At 34.8% G+C, this 21,768-nt stretch overlaps 1 protein-coding gene across 4 annotated transcripts in view; it reads left to right on the top strand.

Annotated features, from left to right (window-relative positions):
• The window catches only part of LOC137244194 (matrix metalloproteinase-2-like), an 830,051-nt gene that overhangs the window by 693,896 nt on the left and 114,387 nt on the right, over positions 1–21,768 (top strand). The gene's annotated exons all lie outside the window — the stretch shown is intronic.

Here is a 21,768-nt window from a genome sequence, read left to right as displayed (position 1 = left end):
TGTATGTACATATTTACATCCAAAATTAAGTAGGTGCATACACAATAATCATTGTTACAACCTAGCATATTTTCCGAATGCTTTTTCCAATGTTGTTGATAAAAATTAAGTAAGAATAACTTGGCACGATATACCTTCAAGAAGATTAAGGCAGCTTTTAATTTTTCCTACAAGGAGGTAGCTACATTGAGCTTAGTGATTTAAGTTTATAATAGCTTATAGAAAATCCGGTTGCAGTCTGAAAAGAATTTGTTCTCAAATTGAAGATAATATCGCTATATGTAAACTAGGTCTTAAAAATATTTAAAATTAAACTATATAATCACATGGGGTTTGCTTAGTGCTAGAGTCGAACAGATAGGATTAAGCACAAGCACAATATATTAAGATCAACCACAAGTCGCTTTGTGTTAAATACATACTTTTATGCCTCAGCGAAAAAGTGTCAGCAATAATTATAAATAATGATATAATATTATTATTTAGAAAGTACTAGTACGAAATAGTGGGGGTAGGAAATTTAAATCTAAAATGTCTGTTGAGAAACGCGCGGATAAGAAGTCATCTACGTGACTGTAGGAGTTTTTAAATTTGAAATCCTAAAAAACATGTTGCTGTTGTTTTGCTAATGAGCAATTCAACGTGTTTCGTTAGAAATGAGGTACAGCGACAAAAATGTTGCTGATGATGTTGCGTTGGTTAGTTTATATGCCAGCAAATACTTCAAAAGTTAGCTGCGCAACAAAGTATACATAACAGTTAACCAAATTTGTATTTGCACAAAACTGCAACGACCAAAAAGTAAACGAACGCCTTTTTGAGATGTTATTTTGATTTTCCCATTTTCATTTTATCGTTAGAGTTACGTTTTTAAATTAGACTTTGTAACTATGTTTGTGTTATTGCTGCTTATTGTCGGTTGCAGTTGTGGCTTTGGTCACTGCACCAACAGTTGAAATTCTAATTACTTTTACTAACTGCTGCAGTGTAAGTTGCAGCCAGTTAACAATTGGATGCAAATGACTTTCTATGCCATCGCACTTAGTATGCAAGAGATGAAATCAGGTAGAGTAAATAATTTGGACGAATTGGCTGAAAATGTAAATTATGTACAATTGGCATTTAAAACTAAATAGACATGTTTACTTACATTTTTTTTTTGTTCAAGTGGACCAACTTTGGTGGTGCATTTAAAACTTTTGAAATACCTGACGAACATATTTAGCATATTTTAGAATACATGTTTTCAAAATTAAAAGTATCTTGAATTGACTGATTTCGGAGGCGATAACTTTTTACAATATACATCTGGGTGTTTTAGAAAAAGTGTCAACCAAGTTCGGCGAAGTAAAGTTTTACCCAAGGCAAATCAAACTAAGTAGAAGTGAAAACTGAAATATTTTGTTGTTGTAGGAATTCTTACTTCAATCATAATCATTAACAAGCGCACCAACCCTTTGAGGGCTGGCCATAAACATTAGCTCGTACAAAAATAATTTGTTAAAACCGCAAAAGGTGTTAATATAGATCCTTTGGACTTCTTCTGGTTGTGAACCAGAGTTATCAGGCCGAAACATTTTATCAAGAGCTGTAACGTAGAATCTCTCTTCTGATTAGAAATTAAGTTAAATCCTTATTTGTTACAATTTGAGCTAAAGGGATAACGAATAAGAAGACAGCTAGGTGATCTCCAGCATGCTGTTCGTGAGAGGCGACTAAAATCCACAGAACCAAAAGTTCCAGGGGACAAAGAGAACATTCCCGCTGGAGTTGGACTAGTACCAGAAGGTTCTATTAGCGGAGAGCAACAGATTCATAATTATCGAACACTGCCCATATCCGTACTATGCATGCCGAAACCGTGTGCACTGATTTTTGATCCTACCACCAGAATAGTGGGCAACTGCAACCTAACATAAGAACACTTGTCAGTGAGCAAAGTAGCAAAATAAGCATCTAATAAATAGCTAAAGTGCTGAAAATTAATGGTTCGGCGAATTGTCGTTTTTTATCGACTTTTTTTCTAAAAACACAGCCTTTATTAGAGTCATATATCATACCAAAACTAAGAATAAAGTGAGAATAGATTCAGATATCTGAGTAAAGAATATACTACCTTTTAGGAATTTGGTTGATGTTTGCGCCTAGAGAAAATTTGGAATAAACAAGTCCGCGGAACTAGCTTTTCTATATATGACTTCAATGGGAAATCGAGTGAAAAACCTATTGCGAACTAACGTAAATATATTTTTATGGTATTTTTCCCGAAATGATTTTTATTGTTGTAATAGCGACGAAGACACTCCCCGAGGATTTGAGGAGTGCTGTCGATGTTGATGGTCCTTTGCGGGACCTTTGCATTGTCATCGGTCCTTGAAACGTGTGCAAAAGTTTCAATTAAAGCTATGTCCATTTCAGGTGGTAATTAGTTCAATTAACTTTATGTCTCTTGACCTTATATCCCCCAACATCACATTATTGCGTGTGTAAAGTTTGAAATTAATAAAATTTCTGGAAACTGGTGAAAGATATGCTCAAAAATCCCGTTACATACAAAGATACATATATATGTATGTATGTACAACCCAAGCTAATATAAGCTAGGTAAAAATGCTTGAAAGGCCAATATTTTAGGGATTTGGAAAAATGTCAAATAAAAATATTGAAAACCGTTTTTGAAAAATATAATTTTACATTCTTTTTTAAGTTTTTTTCTTATAAAAGAAATTCTAAATATTTATTTTTGTTGAAAGTCAAATGTTTTATAGATGCTTGATTTGAGATGCTGAAATCGAATAGACCTATCACTTCTCACAAACATTTTCCTTTAATTTTTTGCCATTTTTAGCTCTTTTTAAACGTAAAATAAAACAAATTTTTTCTGTTGCAACCTATTCTTTTTTTACAAATTCTAGTTCAGCAACTCAAAGTCTATAGTAGGATTGATTTTAAAGAAAAATAAGCTTCTAATTTATTTTTATTAATAAAAAAAACGGTAAAAAAAGCAAAATGATTTTTTTGAAAAAGTTTTTCGTTGTTTAGTTTTAAAATTTTTTATAAAAGTCAAATTTTTCTCATATCGAGGGCGTATTCCAACTTTTTTCTACTCCACACGTCGTCATACGCTTTGATAATTGAAATTGTAAAATTAAGCCATATTCATAGAAAAGTTAGCGCTTTAAAAAAGAAAATAATCAAAGATTATTGAAAACTGGTTTCTTTGGCTTATTTTAAACTAACTTATAGTTAGCTTCTTTTCTTGCAGGGTGTATATATGTATACACATAAGAGTAGTCCTTATTATTCGAATGTACCACATTTATCAGGTCCCGTTTGGGGACGGTTAAGGGGTGTCCCACAGAGTTAAGATTGCTCTGGAGACCTAAAATATTTAAATTTAATTTTTGTTTTGTTTTCTTCGACAAAATCGGTAAATTATAGTAGGCGATATCACATATAAATGCTTGTCCCAATTCGAACCCAATACGGCGTGTTTCACAGGGATTCAACTTTTCTCAGCATTTCTACAAAAAAAAAACATCCAGTAAATGTTAAAAGCGTTATATGTCTTTAGTTTTCTAATTATGTGTACATTTAAACAAACAAAAATTGCTCATCAAATAAGAACTTATATATCTTTTCATAGCCAATACATATATCGGCTGCCAAACTCAATTCATATAATTTATTTTTTAATTTTCCTATTTTCTTTCGACACACACCGGGTTTAAAAATATAAAATTTTGGAATATAAATAATGCTTGTTTGCTTAGAACAAAAATTACCACTTGAACCGGCGTTATCACAATCGAATGTTTACTTTTACACACAACTCTATTATCAAGTGTATACTCTTAGATCTTCCCTAGTTTAAGAAAATCAAAAGTTAGAGTCGCTACCAAAGTTCTTGTCTTGAAATGAAGATGCTACCATTTTAGCAAAGATTCCAAAAGTACAAAAACTTTTTCTAGAACATTTTCTTTGCACACTCCTACATACAATCAATAATTGCTCTAAACCAAATATGTTTAAACTTACAATTGCATTTTCGCAACTAAACAAACAGCCAAAGTTGAAAGTGAAAGAGCGTGAAAATTGACACTGAACTGTCAAATACAAAATGAACCACTAATCTGTGAATAATTGTGACTGCAAATGCCAAACAAGGCGCTTCGATGTAGCGTAACCAAATATGAGCCATGTTTGGGGTTAATTCAGCAGTTGGTTAGTACAAAAGCGTAAAGAAGAAAAACTCAATATTGTTACGGCGGCCGACGTGGTGTGGTGGTTGCGTGATCCGCTTTCCACACCGAAGATCCTGGGTTTAAGTCCCGGGCAAAGCAACATGAAAACTTTAGAAACAAGTTTTTACAATTATAAAAAAAGTTTTTCTAAGCGGGGTCGCCCCTCGGCAGTGATATGGCAAACACTCCGAAAATAATACTCCGTATTTCTGCCATAAAAAGATTCTCAGTGAAAATTCATCTGCGTTACAGATTTCGTTCGGAGTCGGCGTAGAACATATAGCTCTCGTCTCGACAATTTGTATGTAAAAGGAGCGCGACGCAAATTGGCAGGGAAGCTTCGCATAAAATTTCTTTGGAGCTCATCGCGCTTTGTATTTATTTATTTTACTTTTAATAAATTCTCTGATAACTGGAGCGTAGCGAACTGCGGAATAAATCTATATGAATAGCTATTGTGTGTAATTTCCTTAAATATATATAAGTTTTAACAAATTGCAGGTATTAAAAAAAATTATAACCTCGGGAGGGGGATAGGGATCAAGGGCCGATGTTCCCTTTTTGCTTAAAACTGCTCAGTAGGAAGAATAGGTCCAGTTTTATACCCACACCAAATATTTTTTTATATCACCGAAACTGACTTCGTGACATCGCAATATGTGTTACTCTGTGCTAGTTTCTTGCTTTGTTCTTAAAAATTGGATTTATGTGTAAAGTACGCCTTTTTTTCACTTGATAACACCTTGAAAGATTCCTCCTTTTATTCACTCTACTTTTGTATTAAAGTCAATCACTTGAAATATTCCTCCTTTTATTAACTCTACTTTTGTATTAAAGTCAATCACTTGAAAGATTCCTCCTTTTATTCACTCTACTTTTGTATTAAAGTAAATCACTTAAACGCCTTTATAGTGCTTAACAAATGGAACAAAGGAGTTAATTTATCAAACCTCTTTTCAAAATTAAGTTTAATAATTTTTTCTAAATTTCTCATTCCCTATTTATAGTTAAATAATAGTGGATTCACATTTTTAAGTCCTCAGACGGGAGGCTTTAAAATGTATTATCGCTTTATAAAATGATCGACTTAAAGTATATAAAAATAGAATACGCATAAAAGAACTACCAACTATCGAAAAATGAATTAACCAGACATTTGTGGACAACGCCAATAAAGAACAAATGGTTAGTACCCATTTTACAAAATCATAAAATGTGTTAAACAAAAAGCGCGGCCTTGAAACACATTTCCTTTCTTTTCTTCTACTTCGAATTTTCCAAAGATTCCAGCTTAGCTGATTGTCGTTAATAATTTAACTCATCCTACCGTACATTTGCCATTCAGGTGCAGATTTATAAGCTTTACATTTAAAAAATGTTGACGCCCATTATGGTTGAATCCATGAGTTAAATCAAAGGAGCGAAAACCAGTCATAAACATATATAAGTTTATGAATAAAATTCAATGGTTTACTTTTGACCCCGAAAACTCCTTTTGGATGCGGACAAATTGAGGGGATGTGTGGAATAATGGTATAAGTCGAGTTACACCGTATTTCCATAAATCAACTAAATAAAAAGAGCAGGATTACATACACATACCATATTAATCTTAGAAAATAATAGTGATATTTAACAAAGATATTAGCTTCATTTATGGAAAAACGGTATAACTCTCTAATAAAATTTTGCAGCAGTGAAGCATCGAAATGGTATGAAAATATATTCAATGCCGTAGACCAGAAATAACTGAAAAATAAAAGAATTGAAGTGGTTACAAAAACGACGAAGCAGACAGAGAACTCCATTGTTAAATAAAAATAGAAAAAGTTTAAAAATGATAAAAGTAGTAAAAAAGGTTGCTAAAAATAACAAAAGGAAATAAATAGTTATAAGCACATCTAAATAATAGAATATAATGTGTTTAACATTGGTTATTAATGTATCTACTATTTTGTTTAATAAAGTATCTCAATCAAAATATTTGATACTAGCCTTTACCCGCGGCCCCGTCCGCAAGGAGAAAAAAAAATATATGTGCTATTCACGTTAGCCTGCTTATCAAGTTATCTGTTTAAAAATTATTTTTGTCTAATGTATTTTATTTTTGTAATTGAGTAAAAAAAAGAACTAAATGAGCTGATAACCTGATAGGATCCCAAATGATCCCGAAATTATCCAGAAAAAGCTACGAAATGACTCCAACGCTATCGCGGACGGATCCCGAAAACCATCCAGAAATGCCCCGAAAGGGTCTCCAAAATTTCCCCGAATAGTCCCAAAAAAACCCGAAATGAGAGCGACACGATTCTAGACGTATGTAGAGCACCACACAGAAATGATCCCTGAAGGTGTTCCAAAATGATCCCGAAAAGGTTCCGAAATGACCCTGACGGGCTCCCGGGCGGATCTCAAAAACCATCCAGAAAATATCCAGGAAGGGTCCCTAAATTATCCCGACTAACTCCAGAAAAAGTTCCGAAATGGCTCCAAGGGGATCCACGATGGATCGCGAAAACCATACAGAAATGATTCCGGAAGGATTCCAAAATGATCCCGAAATAGTCCGGAATTGACCCAGATGGGATCCCGCACAGATCCAGAAATGATCCCGGAAGGGTTCAAAAACTATCCCGGAAAAGTAACAAAAAATCCCGAAATGGCTCCTACGGCATCCCGGACGGATCCAGAAATGATCTCGGAAGGGTCCCCAAATGATCCCAAAATGGTCCCGAAATGACCCTGATGGATCCGGCAAACCATCAAGAAATTATGCCGAAAGGGTCCCAAAATGATCCCGAAATAATACAGAAAAAGTCACGAAACGACCCCTAGAGGATCCCCAAATGATCCCGTATTAGCCCCGAAAAGGTCCCGAAATAACCCCGACGGGATCCCGGACAAATCCCGAAAACCATCCAGAAATGATCTTGGGAGGAGACCCCAAATGATCCCGCTAAAGTCCCAAAATGACCCCGACAGGGTCCCGGACGGATCCCGTAAACCATCCAGAAATGATGCCGGAAGAGACCCCAAATGATCCCGCAAAAGTCCCAAAATGACCCCGACAGGATCCCGGACGGATCCCGTAAACCATCCAGAAATGATGCCGGAAGAGACCCCAAATGATCCCGCAAAAGTCCCAAAATGACCCGACAGGGTCCCGGACGGATCCCGAAAACCATCCAGAAATGATGCCGGAAGAGACCCCAAATGATCCCGCAAAAGTCCCAAAATGACCCCGACAAGATCCCGGACGGATCCCGAAAACCATCCAGAAATGATGCCGGAATGGACCCCAAATGGTCCCGAAATGACACCGACGGGATCCCGGACGGATACCGAAAACCATCCAGAAATGATGCAGGCAGGTACCCCAAATTATCCCGAAATAGTCCCGAAATGACCCTGACGGGATCGCGGACGGATCTCGAAAACCATGCAGAAATAATAATAATAATAATAATAATAATAAAAACAATTGATGGAGGGTGGATGGCGGGAGTAGAGGAGAGGACCACTGATCGTTCCTCCAAAATTGTCTAGATCTCGTTCTGTATGTACCAGATACCAAAAACTATTGATTTAGGAGAAAATTTATATTGACTTATAACAATTTATAGATTTTACACCAGAGGGTGAGATAAAGGAAGGGGGGGGGGGGGGGGGGGCGGGCGTAGGGTGTCACTGCTTACTTTGTAAGCCCTCGACTTATTTGACCCCTTGAGTCTGTGGTATTGGTGAAGGCCAGTATACGTAAAGTTATAATGTGTAAAAATTATTGAAAAATAATTTCTCGAAGGGGTCGTGGGACCCCCACCCCTCTTTCCATGTTCGAAAAAAATTTCGCTAGTAGACTACTGTCTGTGTCCCAAATTTCATCAAAATCCGTGTAGCCGTTCTGGCGTGATTCAGTCGCAAAGACGAAAAAATATAATAATTAAATTATAACTGTTCTTAGGGGGCGGGGACCACGCCCCTTTTCAAAAATATATAGTTAGTAGATCCTTCTAGACTATTGGCTATATGTGTGCAAAATTTCATCCAAATCGGTCCAGCCGTTGTTGCGTGATTGAGTCACAAAGACAAACGTCTGGACAAACATCCAAACATCCAAACATCCAAACATCTTCACATCCAAACTTTGCCATTTATAATATATATTAGATTCGATCTATGGAATAACGGTATAACTCAAAAAAAAACCGAAATCATCCATTTTCTAATAAAATTATGTATAAGTTATGCAGGTCCTTATGGTCCTTGCATTCCTTAAATAATTAACACAACACAACACTTTGCTTTAATACACTTTATTAAGCGACTCATTAGTTGACCGTGCAACTTCTCTGATAAAACTGAATTGCCCTCGAAAGGCAATGATGCCTCCTTAAATACCTTTCCTAATGCCATTCTGTTGCTGCTGTTATCATATGTAAAACGGTCGCACATTCAGTTGTTGTTGCTAGCGCATGTGATGCTATGATAAGTGCAAGTTGTTAGGTAAGTGCAAGCAGCGACGTCGCGCGATCAGTTTTATCGCTTCTCTTTATGCCTGCCTACGACCATCACGTTGCTGTGGTAAGCAAGCGCAAGCAGTGACATTGTGCAGTGCGTTGCTGGGCTGGATATTAAACCTGCCGTTGTTATGATAGAACCACGCGCGATTACTTGTTCTACCGTTGGGTTGCATACCAAGCCCGTGCATATGATGTTGCTATGCTGTGATCGTATGCAGTGCGTTGTTATGCTGTTGGCTTGCACATGATGTTACTATGGTAGCGATGTTACTATGGTAGCGTCACGTAGTGCTTTTGTGCGATTAGTTGCGCTGTTGTTGGGCAAGCTCTGTTAGGCAAGCGATGAGCATTTGAGTTGGATTGTTGTTGGGCAAGCGATGATCATTTGTTGGTTTGTTTTGCTCTGCATCAATTGACCTTGCCATTTGACTTGGTTGCTAACTAGTTGTTTGAGGCTACGTAGAGAAGCTAGGCATATTGTTGACTTAGCAGAGATGTGCAATAGGCATCATAACTTAACTTATATATAAAATTTGTTACTTTTTCTTGTCAAAGAATCATAATATCTAAAATCCTACCAAGTAGGATTATTATAAATTTATTTTTACCTGCATTGTTAAGTTTTTCACTTTTCTCAAAAGTTTGATTCTTGAGTTATACCGTTATTCCACACATCCCCTGAATTGTATTTATATATACACACATACATACATTCTGTGCGTATTGCTTGCAACCACAAGCTTACGAACTGCCCGTACCGCAAAGTTAAATCGAAACAAAAGGCGTAGAAAAGCAATTGCAATGAACAGCTCTTTTCAACAATTTCGAAATTGCTCCATAACGTTGTTGCGCATGTTTTAGCTATCAGCAATTTTCAATGCTCTCATCGATACTTTTCACCCACAAATACATGCACCCACTGCCCCACACCGCTGTACACAGAGCAATGCGTAGTTCTGTTTGCTTGTGTTTACGCAACAATTCTTGCGCGTAGTTCGTATTTAAAATGTTTTGATTTTTGGCTTGTCATTGCACACAATTGCAAACCCGCAAATCGTTACCTTAAACGCCTTTTGTTTCCTGAAATAACGGCTTACATACTTCCGCCTGATTTGATAGCTTTGCCAGTTTTCGAAGGCGTTTCGCGTTTAATGCCTATTGACTAAACTCTCCATCCTCATAAATGTACCTATTGCTAGGCTTACCATATGTCAGGCATTTCGTCTGATACACAAGCTTTAAGCTCCTTGTCAGGCAATCATGCCAACATTGTGTTTTGCCTGGAATTTTACGTACATTCTAATTTTGCATCTCTACTAAGTTTTCTTAGATCTTTCACTAATTTTACATCTACTCAGTAATGTTGTCTAGTGTAGACGAATCGGCGTGTGGCAACTCCTTGCGACCTTTCGTCCAGTGTCATAGCCAAACTCATCACCTGATCGTTAGTAATTTCTTAGAAAATATTAATTGCGGATTGGCTTTTAATATTTCAATCACCTAATTTGCAGTTTATGTTTTTTTATTTTTGGTAATTTTTGAAAATGTCTAAATGAAAGTGCTTATTTAATCTCCCATTTCGGAATTTCTTAAAAAATCAACACGCAACAAATGATGAACTGCAATGTATAGCTAAGGAATTGCCATTTACATATCAATGTGCAAAGCATCATTTAAGTTTTGGTGCATCCGATTGCTCCTCCAAATTAATAAAAAAGTTGTACGATAAAAAGTTTAGTGCTGGTAAAACTAACTTGGAAGCATTGGCGGCCGGGTTATTGTGCCCCATATATTTTTAGTAGTCCTAAATGAGCTCAAGATGGCAAATTTCTTAACAATTCTGATAGACACTTCGGACAGAAAAGTGTTTCAATTAAATCTTATTTTAGTAACCCTATGAAAGAAATATATACCTTGTTCTTACATGGAAGTCTCTCCATTTTTCAGAATGTAATGATAGTTGTTGAAGCTGATGAAATAAGTGCCTCTTAAATTTTTTATGTTCACCCAGACTTACTAAAAAACTTCAAAATTGAAGCAGATGGTTACAATTTCGGCGTGATTTCTGAAGGGGATATTTTAAAAAATGGTGTATTGAACTTCTATGACAAAGCAATTAGTTATTTAACTACTTGGAAGAGCAATTTTGAAGCAGTATCTAAATTTAGGTGGATTAAAATTGATACAGATTTAAAATGGGAAGACGATGAAATTAGTCTTGGCGTAATTACTATGCATAGCTTCGTTCAGGAGTTTAACAGCGACAAATTTTTTGATGCAATTTCACTAGTCAATGATATTATAAATAATGAAATAGGAACAGAAAAATTGAAACCACTAACCTGTGTAGACAGATGGATACGAATAGCTAAGGTAGCAATGCTACCTCATATTAATATAATAAATTTAATGAAAACAAGTAAAGGTGTCTAAGTTCGGGTGTAGCCGAACATTATATACTCAGCGTGAGCTTCAATTGAGCATTTCATTTCAGATAAATTACTTTTCAATATAACACGTGGCACTGCCCGTTTAAAAGAAAAATGTCTCCCCATTTCCTCTTAAAATAAAACTTGGTAAGTGAAATATCATTGATTCAAAACTATATTTTACTAAGTTATAGCTTATTATTCTAGTCTACGACCCTTTTAAACTTGTTTTATATCTAAGTTTCCATGGTCTTTAGCCGATCCCGTCCATTTTTTCTAGAAATATTTCCTGTTATAAGAAAAATATGTGTACCCAATTTTGTACGATATGTAAATTTTTCTGCGAGTTATGGCTCCCGAAACATAGAAAATTTCTTAGTCATAAAAGGGGTGGTTCCACGCCCATTTTTTTAAATTTGAAGTTTTTTCTATTTATTGTTATAAATCCACTTGGGAAATGAAATACCATAGATATAAAGCTCTTTTTTGCAAAGATATGTCTTATTTTATTCATCCACGACCCTTTTAAAAATCTTTTATATAAAAATGGGCGTGGTCCTTAACCGATTTCGTTAATTTTTCTTCAAAGCCTATAGTAAAGGCAACCTCTGTGCCGAATTTTGTTACAATAGGTTTAACGATTTTTGATTTGTGATTAATAATATTAGTAAAATTGATTTTATCACAAGTTGGCGGTGCCACGCCCATTTTAAAAAATGTTTTCAAATGTTTATGAAGAGTCTCAATATCAGTCCACACGTCAAATTTCAACATTCTAGGTGTATTGTTTACTAAATAATCAGGATTTTTGTGTTTTCCAAAATGTTATATATATAAGAAGTGGGCGTGGTTATCATCCAATTTCGCTCATTTTCAATACCAATCTATTCTGGGTCCAGATAAGCTCCAGTACCAAATTTGGTTAAGATATCTCAATATTAAATCAAGTTATCGTGTTAACGGACAGACGGTCGGAGGGACGGACGGACGGACGGACATGGCTCAGTCAATTTTTTTTCTATACTAATGATTTTGATATACGGAAGTCTATATCTATCTCGATTCCTTTATACCTGTACAACGAACCGTTATACAATCAAAGTTAATATACTCTGTGTGCAAAGCACGCTGAGTATAATAATGGAGTTTGCTTTGTGCATTCCAGGACCATCTTCCGCAGTGGAGCGGACATATTCCTTTGGGAAAATATCAATGGTCCGGGAAACGTGGTCGAATGCGTATTTCAGTTTTGGCGGGGTTATTGAATATTCAAATACACAGTGACGAGGACTGTTCAGCGTTCTACGATAAAATAGAAACTAACATTCAGCTAATAAAATGATTCAGGAGAAAAGTATGAGTAGGATACTAAAAATCAAAAAATGGATTAAAAAATATACGAGTTGTGCGTACTTTTATTCCTTAAACATGAAAAAAATGTTTGCTGTTTTTACTTTCTATGTTTTATTTTGCGATACTTTTGAAATGAAATCACTGTACCTGTAATACAAGCTTTAAACCCCATTTGTGAGAACCAAGTACTGGTCTTTTCTGCTTTGTTAATTTAAATAAGTCACCTGCTTTTCTGATGTGATAAGTTTACATATATGTATGTATGTACATATAATATACATTGTATATTAGACTGGGTCGATTTATTATCCGATATCGCGCCCTCGATTTTTCGATAGGATTTGGGCTCAGGAAAAAAAGTTCCACTACGCATACCCAAAAAAATAATTTTCGAGCCTGCGAAATTTAATTTTTTTGACTTTATTTTTAAGGTTTTTTTTTCATGACCTACTAAAAAAATTTTCATTTGATTGTAAAATTTTCATGTATACCCTGTCAGACCCAAAAATGTCCGCTAAAAACGTTGGCGATAACAGTTTTTTGAAAAAAAAAAAAAATATTTTGAAAATTTTTTTAGTAGGTCATGAAAAAAAACCCAAAAAATCAAAGTCGAAAAAAATGAAATTTCGCAGGCTTGAAAATTATTTTTTGGGTATGCGTAGTGGAAATTTTTTTTCCTGAGCCTAAATCCTATCGAAAAATCGATGGCGCGATATCGGTTAACTTTCGTCCATACAAATCGACCCTACCCATTGTAACTTGCAATTTTAGGACTGTTAAATAGATCTGAATTAATTTTGTTGTTTTTATACTTCAGATTTTTATTTGTTAAAATTTCGCCTCAGTCAGGCCTTGAGTTGGAAAAATTATGGCAAGTCTACCTATTGCTATTAGTTGGTTACTCACTTTCGAATGCACACCTGATATTATTTTTTTTAATTTTTGGATAGTTAATGTATTAAAAAGGGTAAAAAAAATATACAATATTTTTTGTTAAAAAAAAACTTAAATTAGTATGTATGCAGGTGAGCGATTAGGAAATTTGCAATTTTTTATCGTAGAAGAACGTTGATAATTTCATAGACGGTTGCATCTTGTAAGTGCTTACACAAATGGAAAATGTGGAATATTTTCCATATTACTGTAAAAAGTTAGGCTTTTTTTTCTACCGCCTCTAATTTTTTTTGCTTGCTTAGAAAAAAATTTCAATTCGAAGACAAAAACAAACTTAGCAAAGAGAACTACGTTGCTTAGTTTTTTACTAGTTTTCAATTGAAATACTTTTCTAAACGAGCAGAAAAAATTTAAAAGCCATAGAAAAAATGCCCAAATGTAGTATGATTGTGAAAATCATCTTGAAAACTGAATTTCTACTGGCGACACCGTTTTGTTTTTTTTTTTTTGTATAAAATATATAGAACGTCATCATTATTCAATCACAAGAGGTTTGCGCGAAAGTAAAAAAAAGTCAAAAATCTGACACCCTGGACGTACAAATTTATAATTGTCCATTTAGAACTTGAATATTTCCCCTAATATATTTGCTGTTAGTGGGCAATTTTATTTCCCTTTTTGAACGAATTTGGATGGTTTATGCTGCTATCTATGGGAAGAATATTTGAACTAAAACGAAATTGTAGAAAGTGGCTGAAACATGACTATACTGAATGGGTTATACCCATTTGCATATAAAACAAATTTGTTCAGATTAACACCCTTCGTCCAGAAATTTCCAGATATCTATTTTGCCTATTTTTCTTCATTTTCCTTTAACCCGGAATAAAAAAATTCTGCGGCCGACTAGCGACTTCGATTTGGAATAGGGTATCGCTAGAAAGATTGTACCCAATTTCTTTATATGATGAGATAAAATTGTCATAATAGTTTTCAAATTTGACTATACACCTTACTCCATACTGCATCTACAGGCACACAACCGAATCGATTTTATTTTACCCAGAAAACGTTTATTGAACCGGTACGAATTTTTCCAAGGTGTTCCGAACCATTGAACTGTACCACTTTTATGTTTGACATAGTTGGCGGCCCTGAATTACGAGCTGTTATGCTTACGTCAATATGCATTTAACATATTTGAGCGCTTATTCTGTTACTTTTGAGCTACGCCTTTACTCTCATGTGCTTAAGAACACGACTATAGCTACATATATTCAAAACTGCGACTTCTAATTAGTGCTGTAAAATCATACTCACTCAAACAATAAATTTGAAACTTACATTCCTGTTATACTTAAAATAACACAGTAAATAAAAAAATATAATTATTTTTTTGCAATGGCCAATATCTCCTTAGGTACCAAAACCATAACTTATCAGGGCTCTGTAGACATGGTGGAAGAAGAACGTGGGGCCAGTTTAACATTTGAGTGCAAACCAAAAATAAACTAAACGTACTGGAATATATTTTTGTCAGAAAAATTAATTTGTGCAATTAATCTGATTCACTGCTTTAGAGCTATTGTGTTTTAAAAACGGGTTTCCATCATGCATCATAAAATTTGAAGGGGCCCATATTTCAAGCCACACTGAAAGAAATGGCTTGGCAGCTGTGTCGTATTTCAACATTTATTTTAAATAAGCAGGTTATCAAATTTTATTTATATGGGATAGAAAGTCGGTACGCTCTCTGTTAAATAAAGTCTTATTTATATAACACAGATGTACGCGGTACACAGTATCCATATTAGATCAAAAATTTTATATTGACTTGCGAATTATTTACACTAAAATGCTTTAAGATCGTGGTAACAGTATTAATTAGGCATTGTGAATCAAACTAAGTGTGATATATTCTGCATAGACGTCAAAATTCCAAAGTGATTGGATCACCTGATTTGTAATTGACTATCGCTGTCTCATTCTGTATCTTTTTCTATCACCCGCTGAAGATAGCCGGCCCTATGCGCCGCCATATTGAACAACCTGTGAAAACGCTAAAAAGTAGTCATATTGAACATTCTGTCAGGTAGTTGACAGATAAGATATCACACTTAGTTTGATTCACATTGGTATTAGGTCTTTCTCTTACATATTTTTCCCACAAAATGTATTGTAGATAGATAGAGATAGAGCGCAAAAGACAAATGAGAAGAGTTCGCACGACGCTACGACCTATGAAAATGATTCACTTTACCCTTTTCAGATCTTCGGTTAACACAAATTTCCACTTTATTTGACAGAAGCCGTTCAGTGAGCTATTATTTATCGAAGTATACATTTTTCACCTTCAAAGTCACTTGGAAAAGTACAAAGCAGTTTTCCAAAGCTTTGTCCAGTTATTTCTCAAGCAAGAATTCGATGAAGGGAAATGCACAGAACCCTTCACCTTTAATGAAGATTTACAGGATAGATAGTTCCGAAAATTATTTCGTGTCTTGAGTAAAAATGTGGAGGCAACGAATTAAAATCTCCAGAATCCTGTATTTTTCGTTTACTTTTCAGTTAATAAATGTGAACGCATTCAAAAAATAAATACGTTATTGCGAGTTTTGGCAGAATTGCCAGTTACTACAACAACTCTAGACGCTCATTTTCAGCGAAATACGATGGGACAAGAGCGTCTCAGTGGTTAATTTGACTGAAGACGAAATCCTGACAGAATTTTTCCAAAAACATCGAACATTTATAACGATAAAGTATGGGACGAATGTTTTTAGGAACACAATTTAAATTGTTTTAAAATCATACATACGTTTTGCAAACCTGAAATAAAATAAACGATATAATTTTGTTCCCAATCACACATTTTTTTTTAATTCTCGAAATGAATTGTACTCGTAAAGTTTCAAAGATAAATGCCTACGGAAAAATGACTGTGAGAAATATGATATTTTGGCTCCCGAAGAGGAAAAATATTCACAAACAATGCCTGTAAATAAAAGAACTGCCAAACAATCAAGTCAACATGTTTTACGAATGTAACGGTGCGTTCAGAAAGTCTCTAACGCCTCGATTCTGAGCGTTACCGGTAAAATAGTTCCCAGAACATTATGTAACCGAATATCGTTACTAGTTCTTTTATCCGCGACTCTGGCCCAAGTGGTAACACTGTCATCACCGAAAAACTTACCAGTGTCTGTGGTGAAATTTGAAATGTAGTTTTCTTCGCTTTCACTGTTGCCACTTTGGTCCATTTGGACCAGAAATGGTCCCTTCCATCCCCATTTGCTCCGCTGGTCCCTTTTCTTAAATTTTTTATCCTTTTTAGGCAGTAGCCACGATTGGTACTTTTCTTTCTTTTTCACTCAGGTAAAAATTCACAATATTGCCCAAAAATTCGCCACACTTTCGTTAGCTCCCATATAATTTTGAATTTACTTCAATGGAACTCTCACCATAAAAAATTACTCAGTCAATAAAATGTACCAGAACAATAACATTTCACCTATAATTTATGACAGGCATTAAAAAGAAAAGTTTTGGCAAACACATTGCCGTTAATTGTTGATAAAATAACCGACTAATCAAAAAAACTTTTGTTTCATAATAATATTAATAACGGCTAGATATTTCGATCTGTTATCAAGTACTATGTAAATATATGAAAATAAAAATTGCTTCTCGCCTAGCATAGCTTATAGCGAGCACTCTGCCGTGAGCCTAATACTTTCAAAACTTATACAAGGAAATTCTATGCATTACTTCTGGTTTGGCACGTTGATATTTAAATCTTTCTCACCCAGCTCAATGAGTTCAAGGAATTCCAGGACTATTGTGGTGTTAAGCCACGCAAGGTAATTGAAAACTAAGTATCTTGGCACAAGAAATATTTTAACTCGAAGACAGAAGGAAGCAAATGCAAAGGATATTTGATTGACAAAAATTTGGTCCTTTTTTCAATGAATTTTGGTCCCAAATGAAAACATGGTCTGTCAACTGTGTTCACTTTACCGAAAATGTCTGACTTGTAGATACGAGGTTAACGAATAAACGGGACGATGTGTATGTATATGCATATTATGCATGATAAGTTTCTACATAGGTATATTGTAATTTATTCTGTGAAAGTACATAATGTAAACAAATTTGTATAGCAAGAGGCAACACTTTTTTACTATTATCTTTACTTATTTGCGCTTACAATTCTTTATTTTTCAGTTCTGCCTTTTTCTAAACAACAGCTGTTGTGTGGTTCTTTCGATGTAACCACCTGATTTTGTGGGTAAAAAATTATCCGGCTATTTTCGCAGGTAGAATACCAAAAGGGTGTAAAAGTTGCTACATGATTTCGTTACCGTGGTGAAGAATGTTGTTACCACAATAGAATCGGGGCGTAAAAAGCTGATCAACAGATGTGCTTCCTGAATGATAGCATGAAATTTTCTCAAAATGTTCGTAGCAAGATTCCAATCGGGTATTTAAACAGTACGTAGCGTGGCATCTATAACAAAATTCTCAGTAAATCCGACGTTTATGGTTATTGCTAATTTTAACGTGTTTGTTGTAACGTTTCTTTATTTATTTTTGTTTTTTTTTATACCTTTCATGAAAATGAAATGGTATATTAATTTCGTCACGAAACTCAAAATTGTAAGTCCTTAAAGGAAAATAGATAGACCCACCATTAAGTATACCGAAATAATCAGGTTGAAGAGCTGAGTTGATTTAGCCATGTCCGTCTGTCCGTCTGTCTGTTTGTATGCAAACTAGTCCCTCAATTTTTGAGATATCTTAATAAAATTTGGTGAGCGGGTGTATTTGGGTGTCCGATTAGACTTTTGTCGGAACCGGCCGGATTGGACCACTATAGCATATATCCTCCATACAACCGATTTTTCAGAAAAAGAGGATTTTTGTAATATCTTACTCAATTTAACAGATTGAAGCTACAAACTTCACCATATACTTTCGTATATCGCACATATTGTTGCCTGAAAAATTGATGAGATCGGTCGTCTATATAGTATATATCCCCCACAACCGATTGTTCAGATAAGAAACTTTTCGTAATTACTGCCCTATTTTAAGAGCTAGAGGCTTCAAATTTCAACGAATGCTTACATATATAGCATATATTGTTGTCTGAAAAAATCATACAGATCGGTGGTATATATAGTATATATATGGTGGTATATATAGTATATATATATATATTTTCTCAATTTTAGCCCCATTTTAACAGCTGGAAGCTTCAAATTTCACCGAACGCTTACGTATATGGCATATATTGTTCTATGAAAAAATTATAGAGATCGGTTGTATATATAGTATATATCTCATACAACCGATTGTTCAGATAAGAAACTTTTCGCAATTTCTACCCCATTTTGACAGCTATAAGCTTCAAATTTCACCGATTGCTTACGTATATAGTATATATTGTTGTGTCAAAAAATCATAGAGATCGGTGATATATATAATATATATATGATGGTATATATAGTACATATATATATATAGTATATATATATTTTTTTTTGCGATTTCGGCCCCATTTTAAAAGCTAGAAGCTTCAAACTTCACCAAATGCTTACGTATATAGCATATATTGATGTCTGAAAAAATCATTGAGATCGGTGGTATACATAGTATATATCTCATACAACCGATTGTTCAGATAAGAAACTTTGCGCAATTTCTGCCCCGTTTTAACAGCTAGAAGCTTCAAATTTCACCAAATGCTTACGTATATAGCATATATTGTTATCTGCAAAAATCATAGAGACCGGTGGTATATATAATCTCATACAACCGATTGTTCAGATAAGAAACTTTGCGCAATTTCTTCCCCATTTTAAAAGCTAGAAGCTTCAAATTTCACCAAATGCTTACGTATATAGCATATATTGTTGTCTGAAAAAATCATAGAGATCGGTGGTACATATATTATATACCCCATATAAACTGTACGGCTAGAAGCTTCAAAATTCGTAACATTTCATCAAATAGTTACGTTTACGTCATATATTGTTGAAATACGTGATTCGTAGTCATAGTTTTTACACGCAGACCACAAAAAACCTGAAACTTTGCATCCTCACACAAAGTACCTACCTATTGTTTATTTTATATTTATCTTAAAAATCGTTTAGGTATGTACATCTGTTCACTAGATATTTCTTATCTTATACATCCGATTATTCGGAGATTACGAACGGGATAAGATTATTGTTCAGCCCCATTCATGAAAGGTATGAAGTCTTCGGCGTAGCCGAAGACAGTCCCGTCCTTACTTGTTATTTATTGATATTATTAGATCTAATACTATTCACTTATTTATTATACGTGCGTACATGCGTTGTATACCCATTGTGTTGTTGGCATTCTAATATCATAAAAATACTATCATAATTTAAGTAGCATTAAAACGTTGCAATGCGACCAAATAGAGCCATACACGGAAACACATCTTCAATACACAATAGCTTCTTAAGTCAACATACATACATTCAACACAAAACTCGTATGAAGGAAAGAATATAGCTTAAGAATACTTGAGTTGAAAAGGTAGGACAGCAGCACATCGTAGCTTTTTTGGAAGAAGTCGCTAGCATCCGCATAGAAGGGATGTATTGCAGTAGTCATAATTCCAGGCACACAATATTGTTACTTATACGTTCAGCACGCTCGAACGTGTTCAATTGGATTTTTTAGTAAAATTCACACAAAAAAAGCTAATTAATAAGTACAACCACAACGCTAAATAGGAAGTGGAGGGAATACATGCCGAAGGTGCGGTGGACAAAATAAAAGCTAAATTTGCTAAATCGTAAAGCAAAATCACAAACCAGGCACGAACATACCAAAAGCGACGTTTTAGTTTTAACAGCCGCGTGGTAAGGCGGTCTGATTTTGTGTAAAAAAAAAGACTAAGTAGCAAAATGGAAGCCAAATAAGAAAGAAACCACGACAAGTGCACCTAAAAATATGCAATGAATATACTCAAGTGATACTGAAGAAGTACTGAGTAGCAAGAGACAAGACAAGAAGAAGCACACGAAGATTTAAAAGTGGTCTTTAAGTGGGAGAGTCAACGTTGCCTTAATAATTGCACCACAGCACAGAGTATGGAACAGGGATAGAAACGCAAGAGGATGGCGGAAGACGGAAGGTATTCGGCCGGAGGAAGTATGTTTCTGTTTGAGCAAACGCTTTTTTTTTATTAACCAACACTCCAACCTCCCTAGCCTGCAACAGTTTTAAGCCAGAGGACTGATGAAGGGGAAAAAATAACTACTTTCACATGACAGTCACAACAGCTGCCATATTTTTTATGCTTTATTACGTTCATCTATTCACAAAAAAAATTTTACATAAATAAATACATATACACCCATACAGTCTTGTAAGCGTTTAGAATAATAGCGGTTACTTAGATATTGCAGACACTGAGATTCATGTTCTTCTATGTCTTAAGTGTTACGGTTTCCAGTGTTGCAAGTTCTGCCGACGGCTTTGATTCATGCCATTGCCCTGTTGTCAGAGTTTTTTTTTTTTTGTTTTTACCTTGAGTACCTCTACAATTTAGAATAAAATATTGCAGAGTGGACAAAAAGTCAATACCACTCCCGACAAACGCCAACGACATTTCTTGGTGGCAAGCTAAGAGCACCTGATCCACTGGCTTTTGATGCTTCTCCGACCAGTCGCTCCCACTTTCTTCATTTTTTATTATATTTCCTTCCGCTTTTACTATATTGTTAACAAAGATTTAGACAGTATTTATATATACATATGTACGTAAAGAGGCGTATGAATGAATCTTGTATTTTGGAAGGTTTTTGCAGTGCTTTTTTGTAGGTACTGTCTAAGCTTTGGTGATTCAACGGGCGAATGGGTTTTTTGTTTTATTTTTTATTTTTATATAATTATATTATTTGTTATTTTTGTGGACTGTATGTTATGTTCTTATTTTTAGAGAGAGGTTGCCATGTACCTGTTACACCTTTTATGTATTTATTGGAGGCGAGCACTGAGTGCTCTAAGGTATAGGCTGCGGGTTGAGCCACCTTATTTTGCTTCAAAAAACCCCCCTTTGGGATAAAAAATTTAAACTATGTCTTTAGAAAATTTCACTAGCCAGCTGAGAATTACAAGCACACTTTTTTCTCTATGTTTTTGTGTACCTCTATACTAGTAACGATTCAATTTACCGATGATAGCATTAAATCCATATCATTCTCAGTTCTCACTTAGATGATTTTTATGAAATATAGCAGGTATTAAAAAGAAATTCTTAAGGAATATTTTTCTTTCAATGCA

The sequence above is a fragment of the Eurosta solidaginis genome, chromosome 3, assembly GCF_040869045.1.
Source record: "Eurosta solidaginis isolate ZX-2024a chromosome 3, ASM4086904v1, whole genome shotgun sequence".
Classification (NCBI taxonomy): Eukaryota; Metazoa; Arthropoda; class Insecta; order Diptera; family Tephritidae; genus Eurosta; species Eurosta solidaginis.
The sequence above is the reverse complement of the archived record's forward strand: the minus strand, read 5'-3'. Positions and strand labels throughout refer to the sequence as shown.